The sequence below is a fragment of the Amblyomma americanum genome, chromosome 2, assembly GCF_052857255.1.
Source record: "Amblyomma americanum isolate KBUSLIRL-KWMA chromosome 2, ASM5285725v1, whole genome shotgun sequence".
Taxonomy (NCBI): domain Eukaryota; kingdom Metazoa; phylum Arthropoda; class Arachnida; order Ixodida; family Ixodidae; genus Amblyomma; species Amblyomma americanum.
In genome coordinates this window covers 172,008,148-172,021,268 of record NC_135498.1, presented here as the reverse complement: position 1 = coordinate 172,021,268, position 13,121 = coordinate 172,008,148, and the positions used below count along the sequence as shown (strand labels likewise).

General features: G+C 45.0%; 1 pseudogene; it reads right to left on the bottom strand.

Annotated features, from left to right (window-relative positions):
- Positions 1–3,933: 3,933 nt before the first annotated feature.
- On the bottom strand, positions 3,934–7,144 carry LOC144120235 (uncharacterized; annotated as a pseudogene).
- Between the last annotated feature and the right edge of the window lie 5,977 nt (positions 7,145–13,121).

The window sequence follows — 13,121 nt, the reverse complement described above, 5'->3', positions numbered from 1 at the left end:
GTCGAGGTCTCCCACGGTTGCAAGGGCGAAGTTATTTTTTTATTTTATTGCCACAAAAAACGGATAAGTGCTCAAGTGCGGTCGCGTTTAAAGTGGGCGCCTTGAAACTAAAGCCGACGCACGACGCTTCAACGGCTTCCGCTAGATCCAACGGGTCCACTGGATCGGGCTCTCTCGCCCACTTGCATGTGCCTTCCGATGTTTATTGTGAATGGATCAAATTAGCCGAGAGCTCGAAAAGAACAGCTCCGCCCAACTGCCGAAGTTATTGAATTACGTCACAACGCACACCTCGCCGCGGAGCCGAATCAGTCTGGCCGGGCCGGCGGCGGCTGGCGCTCTCGGCGCGAAATAGATATGCTCCAAGTCTCCCCGCCAGTGCGGTCAGAGTGCGCCGAAGCCGCCGAACGCGTCGCCGGTAAAGCGCAGTTGGAGTATAGATGGTCTCGCTTTGGCCGACGTGACGTCGCCTTGCAGCGCGCGCGCGCGCGTTACGCCGGAGCATAAACGCGCCTTAACAGAGCCTGCGCTTAACCGCTAACCAACGTATTCGATGGCGGCATCTATGGGAGCCCACTCACTGAATAAAAAAACAAAACAAAAACCTGTGCCAAGGTTCGGAATCGAATCAGGGCTTTTGGCGTTTGAGGCGGAGACGCTACCACACTGCCACGACGACTCAAGTAGCAATCATCAATAAAGGCGCATCTAGTTAATGTACGCTTCCGATGCAGAAATCGTGCTTTCGCTACGTATATCCTGGCCTAACAGAGCTAGGCCGTCAGCAATTTTTTTGAACTGCCTCGTACCTTGTCTCCCATCCCTAATAAACGATTTCCGTTAAGTAGTTTGAAGTTGACTGGCACAGCCGGGAATGTTTCGCCGGGCGAGCGTGCGAAGACACAAGTGCTGCCTTGTACGATTACCGACCATCGTGCCATCATAGTTTTTCATTGACCGTGGCGATCATCTGAGCAGCCTTAACAGGCTCCTTCAAAGGTTAACTAGCTCTTGAAGCGGCACTTGGAGTTCCTCTGTTGTTTGGCGCTTGTAAATCGAGGCGCGTCAAAAACAAAACCAAGGGGCACGCAAAGCTCATAGACGCGAAGCGCCTTAACAAATTGAAACTCTTCTGGCCGCCTGTGGCTCCGCCAAGCATCGGTTTTCTTTGCTTCCAACATTCAGGTTGCCTTTTGTCTGCTTTCTTGGTGTGAAAAAAGTGCACTATCCATTTTAAAACAAAACTTACTTCAATATTGAACCGCGCAATCTTCCTTTGTCAGCCTTAGAGATTCGCGCCACATGTAGGAAGGAAAATTCCTCCAAGGTGGCGTCTCTTTTCCTTCGACGTCACCACGCTTGTACTTGCGAGTTTGGCCTGTGGCGGCGCTACCTGTATTTTAGTTCTTACTATTTTCTACCTTACAAGAGCTTCGTTTTCAGTAATAGCGGCGTTTTTGTGATCAGGAGCTGGTATTCTATCGAAACAAGCCAACTTCAATTTCTCCTCAGTGTCCCTTTAAACTGCAGACAGCATAGCAAGATATGAAAAATGGTAACTGAAACATTATGAGCCAGAAAAGGAGCAAAGTGGCCAGGTCAGAGAACGAACACCAGTTATTGGTATCCTAGCTGCCACCTATAAAGTGGACGAGGAAGGAGAGAGTGGCAGGGTGCGTGCCAATGTTTCAACAAGCAGACTTGTCTTAACCTCTAGCTGAAACGTTGGCAAGCACTTGTCTTAACCTCTAGCTGAAACGTTGGCAAGCACCCTGAGGCTTTCCCCTCTCTTGTTCACTTTGTGACCATTAAGAAACCATCTGCCCGCCTTCTCTCCACCATAGCTGCCATGAAGTAGAAATGCGCAAGAGCAGGGCGTGTATGCAAAGGCAAGATGACTTATGACCCCTTAAAGGGGCTGTGAAAGGGGGTATCAGCAAAGATCCGATGTGCCTAGGATGCTAAATGATGCCACTACACAAATATTCTCCAGAAAGAATTTTTTATGCGTTTTGTGGAAGCTGAGTTATCTGCAGTCCACATTTGAATTTCCGCGTCTTTGCACCTTTCCATCTCCTGTCGTCACTTTATGCACGCTGAAATGCTGGCGCTCCTCTGCCAGCCCCTCGCACTCGCCCCCTTATCCGCCTGCCGACGCGCACGAACCAATGCTAGCAGTCTGCTGCTGACGTAATGAGCACTACATGACGTAACAAGCGCGGATTCGGACAAAAGCCCAGCACCACAGGTCACCGCTAGGCGCGCAAGTGGGAGTTTTAAAATTTGTATTGTAAATTATCGGCTCGCTTCTGAGGTCTTGTATGCGGCATGAACGCTCATCGCCCTGTACTCTAGATAATGCGGGCATTTTATAGACAACCTCAAACACCCTTTTCAGGGACCCTTTAAGGTAATGGAGTGGATTCCAAGAGAAGCCATGTGTAGCAGGGATTGTAAGTGCCAGGTGAGCAGATGAGGTTTGGAAGTCTGCGGGGATAAGGTGGCCATAACTGGCACAGGACAGGGTTAATTGGAGAGATATGGGAGAGGCTTTTGCCCTGCAGTAGACGTAGTTAGGCTGATGATGATGATTACGACCGTACTATACAGTAGTTTTTCAAATTAATTTCTTATTAACAACTTGCTCGGCAAACAAGCTCTAGTGAAATGACAAAGGCTTAAAGGTGCACTAAAGAGGAATCTCAACTGGTCTTTTTACCACGGGAACTCTATCTACACGTTCCGGGCGCTCTTAGAAACTTCGAATTATTGTCCTGTGTGGGCCATTTACCTAATTTAAATCGGATTAAACCTCCCGGCTCCCGCCCCTTTTTGAACGCAAGTAGGTACGACGAGTCAACCAATGTGTGGAGTGCCTTTCAGCCAGTCTAGTGGCGGCTTCACGTTAGCTTTTATTTTGTTTTTAGGTTTCTGTAAATAAATAGTTTCAGTCGCAGACAACATAGCCATAAATTAGGCCCATGAAAATAAAAATACGCGTGGACTCTGACAAATCACTCCGCCGATGGCAGAGCGGCAAGCCGCCACAGGACTGGCTCCTTGCGTTGACTCCTCCTACCTACAGCGTTGAGTTGAAAAAGGGCAGGAGCTGGGACGTTTAATCCGATCTAAATGATAGAAATTTGGTGCACAGGACAATAATTTGAAGTTTCTAAGAATGCCCGGAGTGTGCAGATAGAGTTCCTGCGGCAAAAAGACGAGTTCAGATTTCTCTTTAGTGCACCTTTAATACTGCCTCCTAGTCTCGTTCAGTGAGGTTTGGAATTTTTCAACCATAATTTTCTTCATTGCTGAACGTGACAAGAATGCAAGGCTTGGCTACTCCACTGAGGTTCAGCGTAACCAGTGGGCATTCTAGAGGAAAAAAAAACACTGCATTACGTGACCTGGCAAGTCCAACTCGCAATCTTCGGAAACAATTTTCCCGCAGAGCAAAACAACTTCACCATTGCTTGGGGAACCCCCCTTAACTACTTCGAAAATTCTCTTAATAACGAAAAATTCGCCATGTTGAGACTCAATGACACTACTGTCACTTTTGGTGCCCCTTCTGTATGCTGGCTATGCATCAGTTCCTCTATAAAAAAATCAAAAATATTCTTGCACTCGAGGAATGTTGTTGAACGTTACCTCCAGAGCAGCCCTTTCTCCTGGCAGAAGCAGAGGCACGTCTTTCAACACTCCAAACATGCAGGCACCCTGCACATAGTGAGCCTTGCTCACATTAGGGTAATGAAGAAATTCCCTGCACAACTGCTGGCTCCTCAGTGGAATTGTGTTCAAAGAAAGAACAAGGTGCAGTTCCTGACTCATGATTGCCCGCTCCAAGATTTAATCAGGCACACCATTTACTGCCGTCACCAGTTTAACGATGTGGCCGTTCCCGCTCTCGAATCCAAAGGCGGAATGGGCCTACAAGGGTCCGAAGTTGCGGGCAGCTTGGGTTAGGTGCGTCAGCTGGTGCACATTGAAGCTCATGCACCGCTCCCCATACAGTGCTGCAGCTCGGCACACGAAGCGTTGCAGGAGGCGATCTGAAAAAAAAGAAAGCTATTTTACTTGTGGCATATAGTCTTTCAATATATTTAATTATGCGGCTATGTGAAAACCAGCCCACTACTCTAAACTAAGATAATTCAGTACTCTTAACAGACCACTTTCACAAGAAGTTGCGCTACACTACCAGTCAGGCAATGCACTCTGAGAGTCAAGCCACTCATAGCAGCTTTTTTGTTCTTGTAGCTAGCATTTGTCATGAGCAGAAGAATGCTGAATAAAGATTGATTGACTGGGAACATATTGAAATCTGGTGGCTAGGATTACACTATGCTTTGTATTTATTTCTCTAGAATAAGACTTGTAAATGTAATAAGCAGTTGATAAACTTGTAATTAAGGCAGCACGAATGAAAAACAATCAAGATGGTTTATTTCATTTTTTCAAGACATAAATAAAACACTTTACAGAAATTCAAGACTGCACTGGTAGGTGGCTCCTTTAACAATATCTGAGCTGCTTGCAACAATAGATGAGGCTAAACGAAAGACATCGCCCGGTCCGGATGCCATTCCGTTTGAGGTGTACAAGAACATGAGCTGCACTGTCCTCCCTCAACTTCTGGGTACCATTAACACAGTATGGCTAAACAGCTCTGTTCTGGAGACCTGGAAAACTGGCCACTGTAATCCCAATTCCAAAAGTAGGGAAGCCATTGACGGATCTTGGCAGCTTCCGGCCTATTTCCTAAACATCAATATTGTGCAAGCTGACAGAGAAAATGTTAGCCACACAATTGTCGTAGTCGCTGGAGCACCACGGTTTCTACCACCCTGCCCAAATTGGCTTCCGTCCATTCATCGGCACTGAAGATGGTTTGGCTGTCTTGGCGTCGCGCATTCTGTCATCAACTCGCAGCCACAGTGTACGTACCGCGTCCTCGCCGTGGATATCGAAAAGGCTTACGATAACATAAGTCATGCTGCCATTTTGCATTCTATTGACATGCTGCATTTGCCTCTTCGCGTATGCAATTTTATAAAATCTTTCTTTGAAGGCAGACGATTTGCCATACGCCTCAGTGGTGACTCCGTAGGATCATTTGTCTCTGTTCACGGTGTACCCCAAGGCTCGGTACTGTCACCAACGCTGTTCAATATTGCCTTCATTCCTCTTGCATGGCGCTTATATGATGTCCCCGACGTTAAGTTCATTAAAGAACCTCAGGTTGTCGAAATTATCCAAAGCCCGGTGGTGCGGTGCAACCCAAGTCGCTTTGGGACATTAAACCCCGTAACCCATCAAAGGTAACTCAAAAACAAAAATATTTCCCATGATCAAACTTACAATACAAAACAATTAACAAGGCTGCAGAAATAGGACCTACCTTTGCATTCAAGCCAAACACATGCTCTAGCATTCACATCAATATCTTTCACCTTCAGTGCAGCCCACCTTTGTACTTTTAAGATGTGGGTAGCACCAAAACAAGGACAGCCAACATAGTCCCTATATACAATGAAAACTCTTTTATTGTCACTGCAGTAAGTCGATACAATGTGCTGCATTTTTGCACACACATTGGTATGGCTGTACAGTCAGTTTTGTCTGGCTTCTTGTATTGCTCGCTCTGAAACACATGCCCAGAGATACGAACTCTGTCATGTTCCACAACAGGGCCAGTGATCTGCTCAGGAACTTGGCTCCCAATTAAGTTCAGAAGGACCCCATCTACAACCTTTGGATTCCCCAAAAGGGCTACAGGCTCTTTCTTGAACACGACTGTATGGCGCAAGAAATTTTAAATTTCAGGCCTTGCCGCTACCTTCAACGCATTTACATTTTGAGCCATGACAACATGGTTCACCACCTGGTGAGGCACACCCTTTGCTGATGTTATTAGCTTCTTCAGCCTTCCTATGCCTCCCTCAAAGCCAAAGCACGAATGTACCCATAAAGGCCCTTGCTGCACAACACATTTTGCGAGGTGCTGCACACAGTGCACATTGTATATCATATCCTCGGGGTACAAAAACTGAACACCAACAACAAACCCAACAAGGCACTCAGTACTGTCATCAACATCGCTTGAAGACACCTCATCCTGAAGCAGGAGGTATATTCCTTTTACGAGGAGGCTAAAGTGCTTGAAGTACTGAGGTGGCAAGATGCCATCTAAGCTCACCAAACTAAAATACAGCAACCACTGTTGCGACTCAGTGGCCTTCCAGAACTTTCGTAGCTGGACTGATCTAGGTAAACAAGTCATGCACTGTAGTGGCTTTAGGCTACACAACCGCTCACCAATATCCTTTAGCCGCTGTGGTGACCCTATATAGTGTGCTGCACCAACTTCTGACAACCACAGCTCCATAAACCGGTGTGTCACTCCAAGCAGGACAGCATGCATGTAGTCCATGCTGAATCATACAATATCGAATCCAGCCAGGTTGATGAGCGAGGATGGGCCTTTCACACCACGAACATATTCAGCAGTGCGATATGCCTCATTCATGTCTTTCAGCATGCTCTCCTTTGCTCTGTCACGTGCAGGCACTGCGTTCAGAGGATACTTGACTGTTCCTGTCAAGTAAACAAAAAAAACATGTACGAAGACCTCTAAAGTGAAATGCTTTCAGCATGTGCAATGAATAATGAAATAGGATTACGTATATACGTTCCTCTGCCACCTTCCTTGCCTTCATTAGATCAGCCCACCTTTTCTCCTTCATTTAACACCCACCCACCCAATCTTTTCATTCCATTCTCTTTTCTTTCCATTCTCTTTTCTTCCCAACTCCCCTTTGCCCAGAGGTAATAAACAACGCTATCAAAAAAAGCTCAGAATGCTAGCTTTGTAGCAAGGCGGCATTAAAATTTTAGAGCAGAAAAAGTATAAGCAACAAAAAAAGAACAAGTAACATGACAGAAGAGCAAAATTGCAGTTGTGTTCTGCACGGGCAGCACACTACAATTAACGTGAGGAACATATCTGCTAATGCAATAATCAACTAGAGAGGCTTTAAAACATGGCATCTAATTATATTTTCTTACCTCCAACTGACTTGCCAGGGTGCAAGCACCAGCCAAATCCGAAGTATCGATTATACTGGAATAAATATTGCATCAGTGCTCTGCAGACCTGCAGCAATGACACGAACCATAAAATCATTCAGTACAAAATTAATGCAGAAAACAAACTGATGTCATGCAGTACACTGATGGTTATGCCTGCAAAGCTAGTTTTGCTGTTTCATGGCTTCAAAACACAGCGATTTTCAGTGCAATTTTTCACTGCATTTAAATGAGACACAAAATAGAGAGTGATCTTATTTAAACACACTAAAGAAATGTGTCCATGGTACTACAACCAACTAGCTAGTCTTTCTACATTAGCAAAAATCATTGCATTGCATGCTTGCAGCACAGAGTGAATGCCTAAAGAATTTAAAGCACACTATCAATAAAGGATACTCTGAACAACTTTGACAATTAGCTTAAGTTTTAAGTTAATTAATTAAGTTTTTTAGATAAGCACAAAATCCTGTCACCACGTCAGTATGGTTTTGTACAAGGCAAAGCGACGGGAATGCTTTTGGAGGACTTCTTTGACATGTTAAATCGATCTTTTGAAAGTAACCAAGTGGTGTGTGCACTGTTTCTGGATGTCAGCAAGGCTTTTGATAGTGTATGTCAGAGTGTGGTACTGTGTAAACTGTCCAGGATAGGCTTCCGTGGAGTGTTGCTTTCGCTTTTGGAAAATTTTTGACAGCACAGAACGCAATGTCTCGATTGGGCGAGCAAAGAGCGCTTGTTTGCTTATAAAAGCTGGCGTTCCTCAATGTTCCATAATTAGTCCCGTTATTTAATATCTACGTGAATGACCTTTAAAATGCTGTGCCTATAGGCCTGTATTAGTACGCTGACGATACTGTCCTTGTATCCCAATCACCGAACTACTCTGACTCACTTTCTTCTCTTCAAGCTGCAGTAACTATTGCTATGAACTGGTGCTCACTCAACCTAATCAAAGTTAACAGCTCTAAGACTCAACTTATATGCTTTCACAGCCCAATGAAGAAGGTAGATTTAAACCACCAGCTGTTCTTGCACGGATCTGATTGTTTCCAATGTCAGTGTGTACCCCTGAGCTATACAACTACAGTGAAGTACCTAGGAGTCTACTTCGACAGTGCTCTTTCATGAAATGATCACTTATCCCACGTCTGTAAAAAGCTCAGAACCGTCTCCTGCGTGCATTACAACATTGGGTACTGCATGCTGTTTTCAATATGCAAAGCTATTGTAAATGCTCTTGGTTATAGCGTACTGCGTATGGCATAACGATTTATGGTCACTGTGCGGTTCGCTGGAAGTATCGGATCAATTCTCTCCTACGATCTTTGTTAAAAAATATTGGCTATGCTTAGGCTTTCACTCTAATTCTGATGCCTTTAAGATATTTTTGCTACCAGATTTTGATCACCTTTTGATGGAAACGATTTTTCTGAAACATTTTTGGTGCAATGGCTATATGATTCCGCATGTTTCCACACGGTCTACAAGATAGGAAAGCGAGTAAGAGATTATTATGTTCCCTTTTACTTCAACAGGCTACCTCTAAGTGTTCGCCGGGCAAAAACTAAATATAAACTATAAAGGACGCTGTGATACACTAATTAGTGGTTTTCGACGTTGTACATATGCTTTACACCTGTCAAGTAAATCATGATTTCACTTGTAATTGCGGTATTTTTTGCACGGATTTCAGGTATTATTATGCCATTTTGGATTCTTGTATATTTTTATGCTGCCTCTGAAGTAATTTGACATTCTGTAATTTTTAATGTGCATTTATGCCCATGGGTATGTTTGCACGGTTCTGCTGCCTGTCGGGCTCTGCCACTCAAGCCCTATGAGGCTTTGGCAGGCCGGATTCTCTGCACTTTTTTAAACATTTGGTGCAATATAGTACTATTATTATTATCTATAGTTATTTTAGAATCGATTTAGAGTGCAAGGTTGCAGGATTGAAAAAACAGGTGTATTTAGATGCACGTGACATGCGCGTCTTTGTGCTGTGTGATGTCAGTGTATGTTAAAGAGCTCACCAGTGGCTTAACTTAAATTTATCCTGACTGCCGCCTAATTACTACCAATGTATATTGCCCGCGGGATTTACTAGCTTATGGTCGCCTGTAAAAAAATTAACAATTCTGTTTTGTTTTGCAGCAACCCTGACTTACTGGTCTCAACAGAAAGGAATAGGCGCCACTGCAGCGGTTGCGAACCTTACAAATATTCTGAGTGAAAAAATTCAAGCGCTGTGCTGTCAAATTGTGGCACAGTACTACCATGCGGCCCACCGGCACTGTCGTCTTCGCCGCCGTCCGGGTCAACGTACTCCTCGCTGCTGCTGCTGCAGTCACCCTCGCTTGTGGCATCCATTCGCGGTTCTACGTCGTCAGTGTGCAACAGAGAACCGTTGTTGGCCCCACTGCTGTCGTTCAACTGAGAGCATTCCTCGCTGCAGCCAATTTCGGCTGCGGCAACCGCTAAGGGTACAGCCCCGAAGTGGGATTCACTGCTTGGTTGGATTGGCCCAGCGGCACTAGAGCTGGCTCCAGATTCAACGCTAGCGGAGTCGGAGACATAAGCCGGTTTCCTGTCACCAGACGTTGCAGGCGACGTTACAGACGCCACGCTCGCCGTGAGTGACCGCTGCTTATTGAACAACGCTGTAGAGCGTAGCACAACAAACGGGCGGCTTTCATTTTCCATATATAGCTTGCGACGTTTTGGATTCGCAGGCTGGCTGCCCTGGCTCAAGGCGGCGTGGTGAAAAGCAATTTCGGAGGATATTGCCTGTAGAAAACTCGCCGGACTCTCTTTGCAGGACGATAATAAACGTGGAGTAAAAACGGTGAATGGATAAGACTGAACAATATGACTGAACCATTTAAATCGAAATGCGGCTCACATCCCCTAGTTCCATTCGCCGTTCGGCAGTGTTTTGGTGGTTTTGTTTTGAGATGAACCGCTAGCAGCCGACACACAATATTTTTGTGACTGTCGTCGCAACAAAAAGTAGCCATCACTGAGAACTGTTTTTGAGTTCGTTACCTTGGTTTGTTTAGCGAAAAACCTGTTATCTGCGACATATCGAAGATCACGCTGTAACTATTAGAAAGCGAAAATGCGCTGCTGCAACGCTCCGATTCATTTTAAGCCAGCGTAACAAGAAGCCAGTCCTTACATTCATGTAATCTCTGCGGGCTGCAGCTCTAGAAACAGCGTTTCAAGGTGTTTTTTTTTCTGACACCGGAGCTGCCAAGCACCTTTCATGTGTTTGAGAAGTTTGTGCCATCATGTTCCAAGACAGCAAGCTTATTCAGAAGTAGTGCATGCATGCTTGCTACACATGTGTGAATATATACCATTCCCTTGTCCGGGCCTTTGAGAACAAGGATAAAGGGGCGAAAGGACTTTTTTTTTAAAAGAGATAGCTGCTAAGCTAGTGGATTTGTCAGACATAATAAAAAGATTTTACGCCATACACACACACAAGAAAGAAGGGCGCTTCCACCTCCATGTTGTCTTCTGTCTTATTGTGTGTGTACAGTCGGTTACAGAAGTCTGTGGACCATGTGTTCCTCAAACGAAGGCGGTGGTAGTTTTGCTATTAGCCGGCAGCTGGAGACCAAACTTGTGGAGGTGAAATCTAGAATTTTGTTCTTTCATCTCTATAACTGCGGTACGTCTCCAGCTACCGCGGCTAATAGTAGAGATATTGGCTTCGTTTGAGGAACGCGTGGACCGGCCAGTCTTTTCTCACCAACTGTACGTCTTGCGCTAGAACCACTCCTGCTGATAATTTGCAAACTGTCTTGAAAGCACTGCAAGCAAACCACACCGACAGAAAAGAACGCAGCTGTGTATTCAGTATATACAAGAAATGTACGTAGCTCACGCGAAATTTCTTGGAGCCGCAGTGATATAAGATTTCTGCCAGCTGCACCCCACCTGCGAATTCCGCCTTTTTTTTTCTTGAATGTGTTCGCGTACGATGTCTGTGCCTCCGAGTCTACTTCTTATATTCTCATGTCGCGCGTATTTATGTGCCTATCATTCGGTGGTTGTTCGATATGTCGTGTTCATCGTTTGGATTTCGTCATTTTTAAAGTTTGTCTGTCGCCCGCTGCGGTGGCTCAGTATGGCGCTCAGCTGCTGACCTCAAAGACGTGGGTCCAATCCCTGCCGTGCCGATCGAATTTCGATGGAGGCGAAATTCATAAGCCCGGTGAACTGTGCGATGTCAGTGCACGTTAAAGAACCCCTGCAGGTGGTCGAAATCTCCGGAGCCCTTCACTACGGCCTCTCTTATATCCTTAGTTGATTTGGGACGTTAAATCCCCCTAAACCTGATTCCTTGAACCTGTCTGCCGAGCCTGCGAGGGTTGTTATGAGCCTTGTTCACTGTAAGCTACCACGGTGGCTCAGTGAATATAGCACTCGGCTGCTTATCCGAAAGTGCAAGTTTGATCCCGCGGTGGTGGTATTCCGACGGAGGCGAATTGCCAGTCTGTGCGATGTCACTGCACGTTGAAAAACCCCAGGTGGTCGAAATTTCCGGAGGCCTTCAATACGACATCCCTAGTAGCATGAGTCGCTTTGGGACATACAAACCCCCATAAACCATAAACCTTAATTATACACTATGCATGTTTCTTTCCTCAGAGAAATGAAGGTTTTTATGTCACATATATGCCAAATAAAGAAATCCAAAAAAAGCTCCTAGTTCAACAAAAGCTAGTCATAAAAACGATCCTATACACCACAGGCAGCCCTCAAAGATCCTTCCGCCGGCCGAGTGATTCGATCGCCCGATCGAACATCTCTCGCAATGCCCTCGGACGTTACAGATATATAATATGCGAGATAACTTCTCCAACGCGGGCTGACCACTGTATGCGGGGTGTTTACTGACAGGTCGGCTACTTTTATATTGTCTCGAGCAGGGTCCAAACCCTTACCCGTTTCCGATATGACCCCGACACGATATATCGGTGCGGTAGAGAACAATGCGAAACTATAGAGAACTCTTCAAAGCACCTCGATTGATGGCGTGGTTCTGCATGTTGCGCCATTCCGTGTTGTAGCGCACATTTGAAATTTTTTTTTCAGAGCAAAGCTCTTCCTGCTCACACCTTTCATTCTTTGGATTTTATAGTGTAAATTCTTTCAGTGCATAGAATTACATGTCCAGAAATCTATATATTTCCACTGATGAAATAAAGTGGCTGTTTGGGCTTGTTGGTCAGTGACAATAGTTAAAGAATGCAGTGTGAAAAGGCAGGACAAACGAAAAAGTGGACAAGACTGGCGCTGCAATCGTGTCCACTTCTTGGTTTGTCTTTGTCTTTTCGCGCTGCATTTTTTAACAATGTATAATTCCTCCTATGTTGGTAAGTGGCAATAGTATGATACCACGAACCTTGCCAGAAGACACTTATTTTGCAACAGTTTCAGATTCTTCAAGCACTTGCTGCACTTAGGAACGTTCCAAAAGATTTAAGTTTTCTATTTGCAGATTGCCAGAAGTTTCTATTTAGAGTGCAGACAAAAGACCAAAATCAAGAGCCGCAGAACAGAACCTTTGTATCTTGAAACCACATCCAAAAATGTTTCAGCACTGTTCGAGACCAAGGCCCAGATTTTTTAGGTGTGTGCTGCACACTGGAACGCTTCAGGTAATGTTTCTTGTCGTAAGCCACACAAAACTTGCTGCTTAAATCACATATATTCATTATTTTATTTCTCTTTTCCCATTCCCTGTTTCCCTTTTAAAGCAATACTTACAGCAATATTTGTAACTGTTTAAACATTTGAAGTAATTCATGGTGTGAACTATTGGAGACAAATATAACAAGCCCTGCGTCGTCTGCTACTACATGCAGTCAACAGGATGGCCTGAAGTGCTACACAAGGATGTTGCGACATGGAGGGGGATTGAGTTCATCGTCGGAGACTAAGTTCCGGCACTGAAATTATACAGACAAAACAGAACGAATAAAACGTATTCATTATGCTGGTAAGTCGATCAT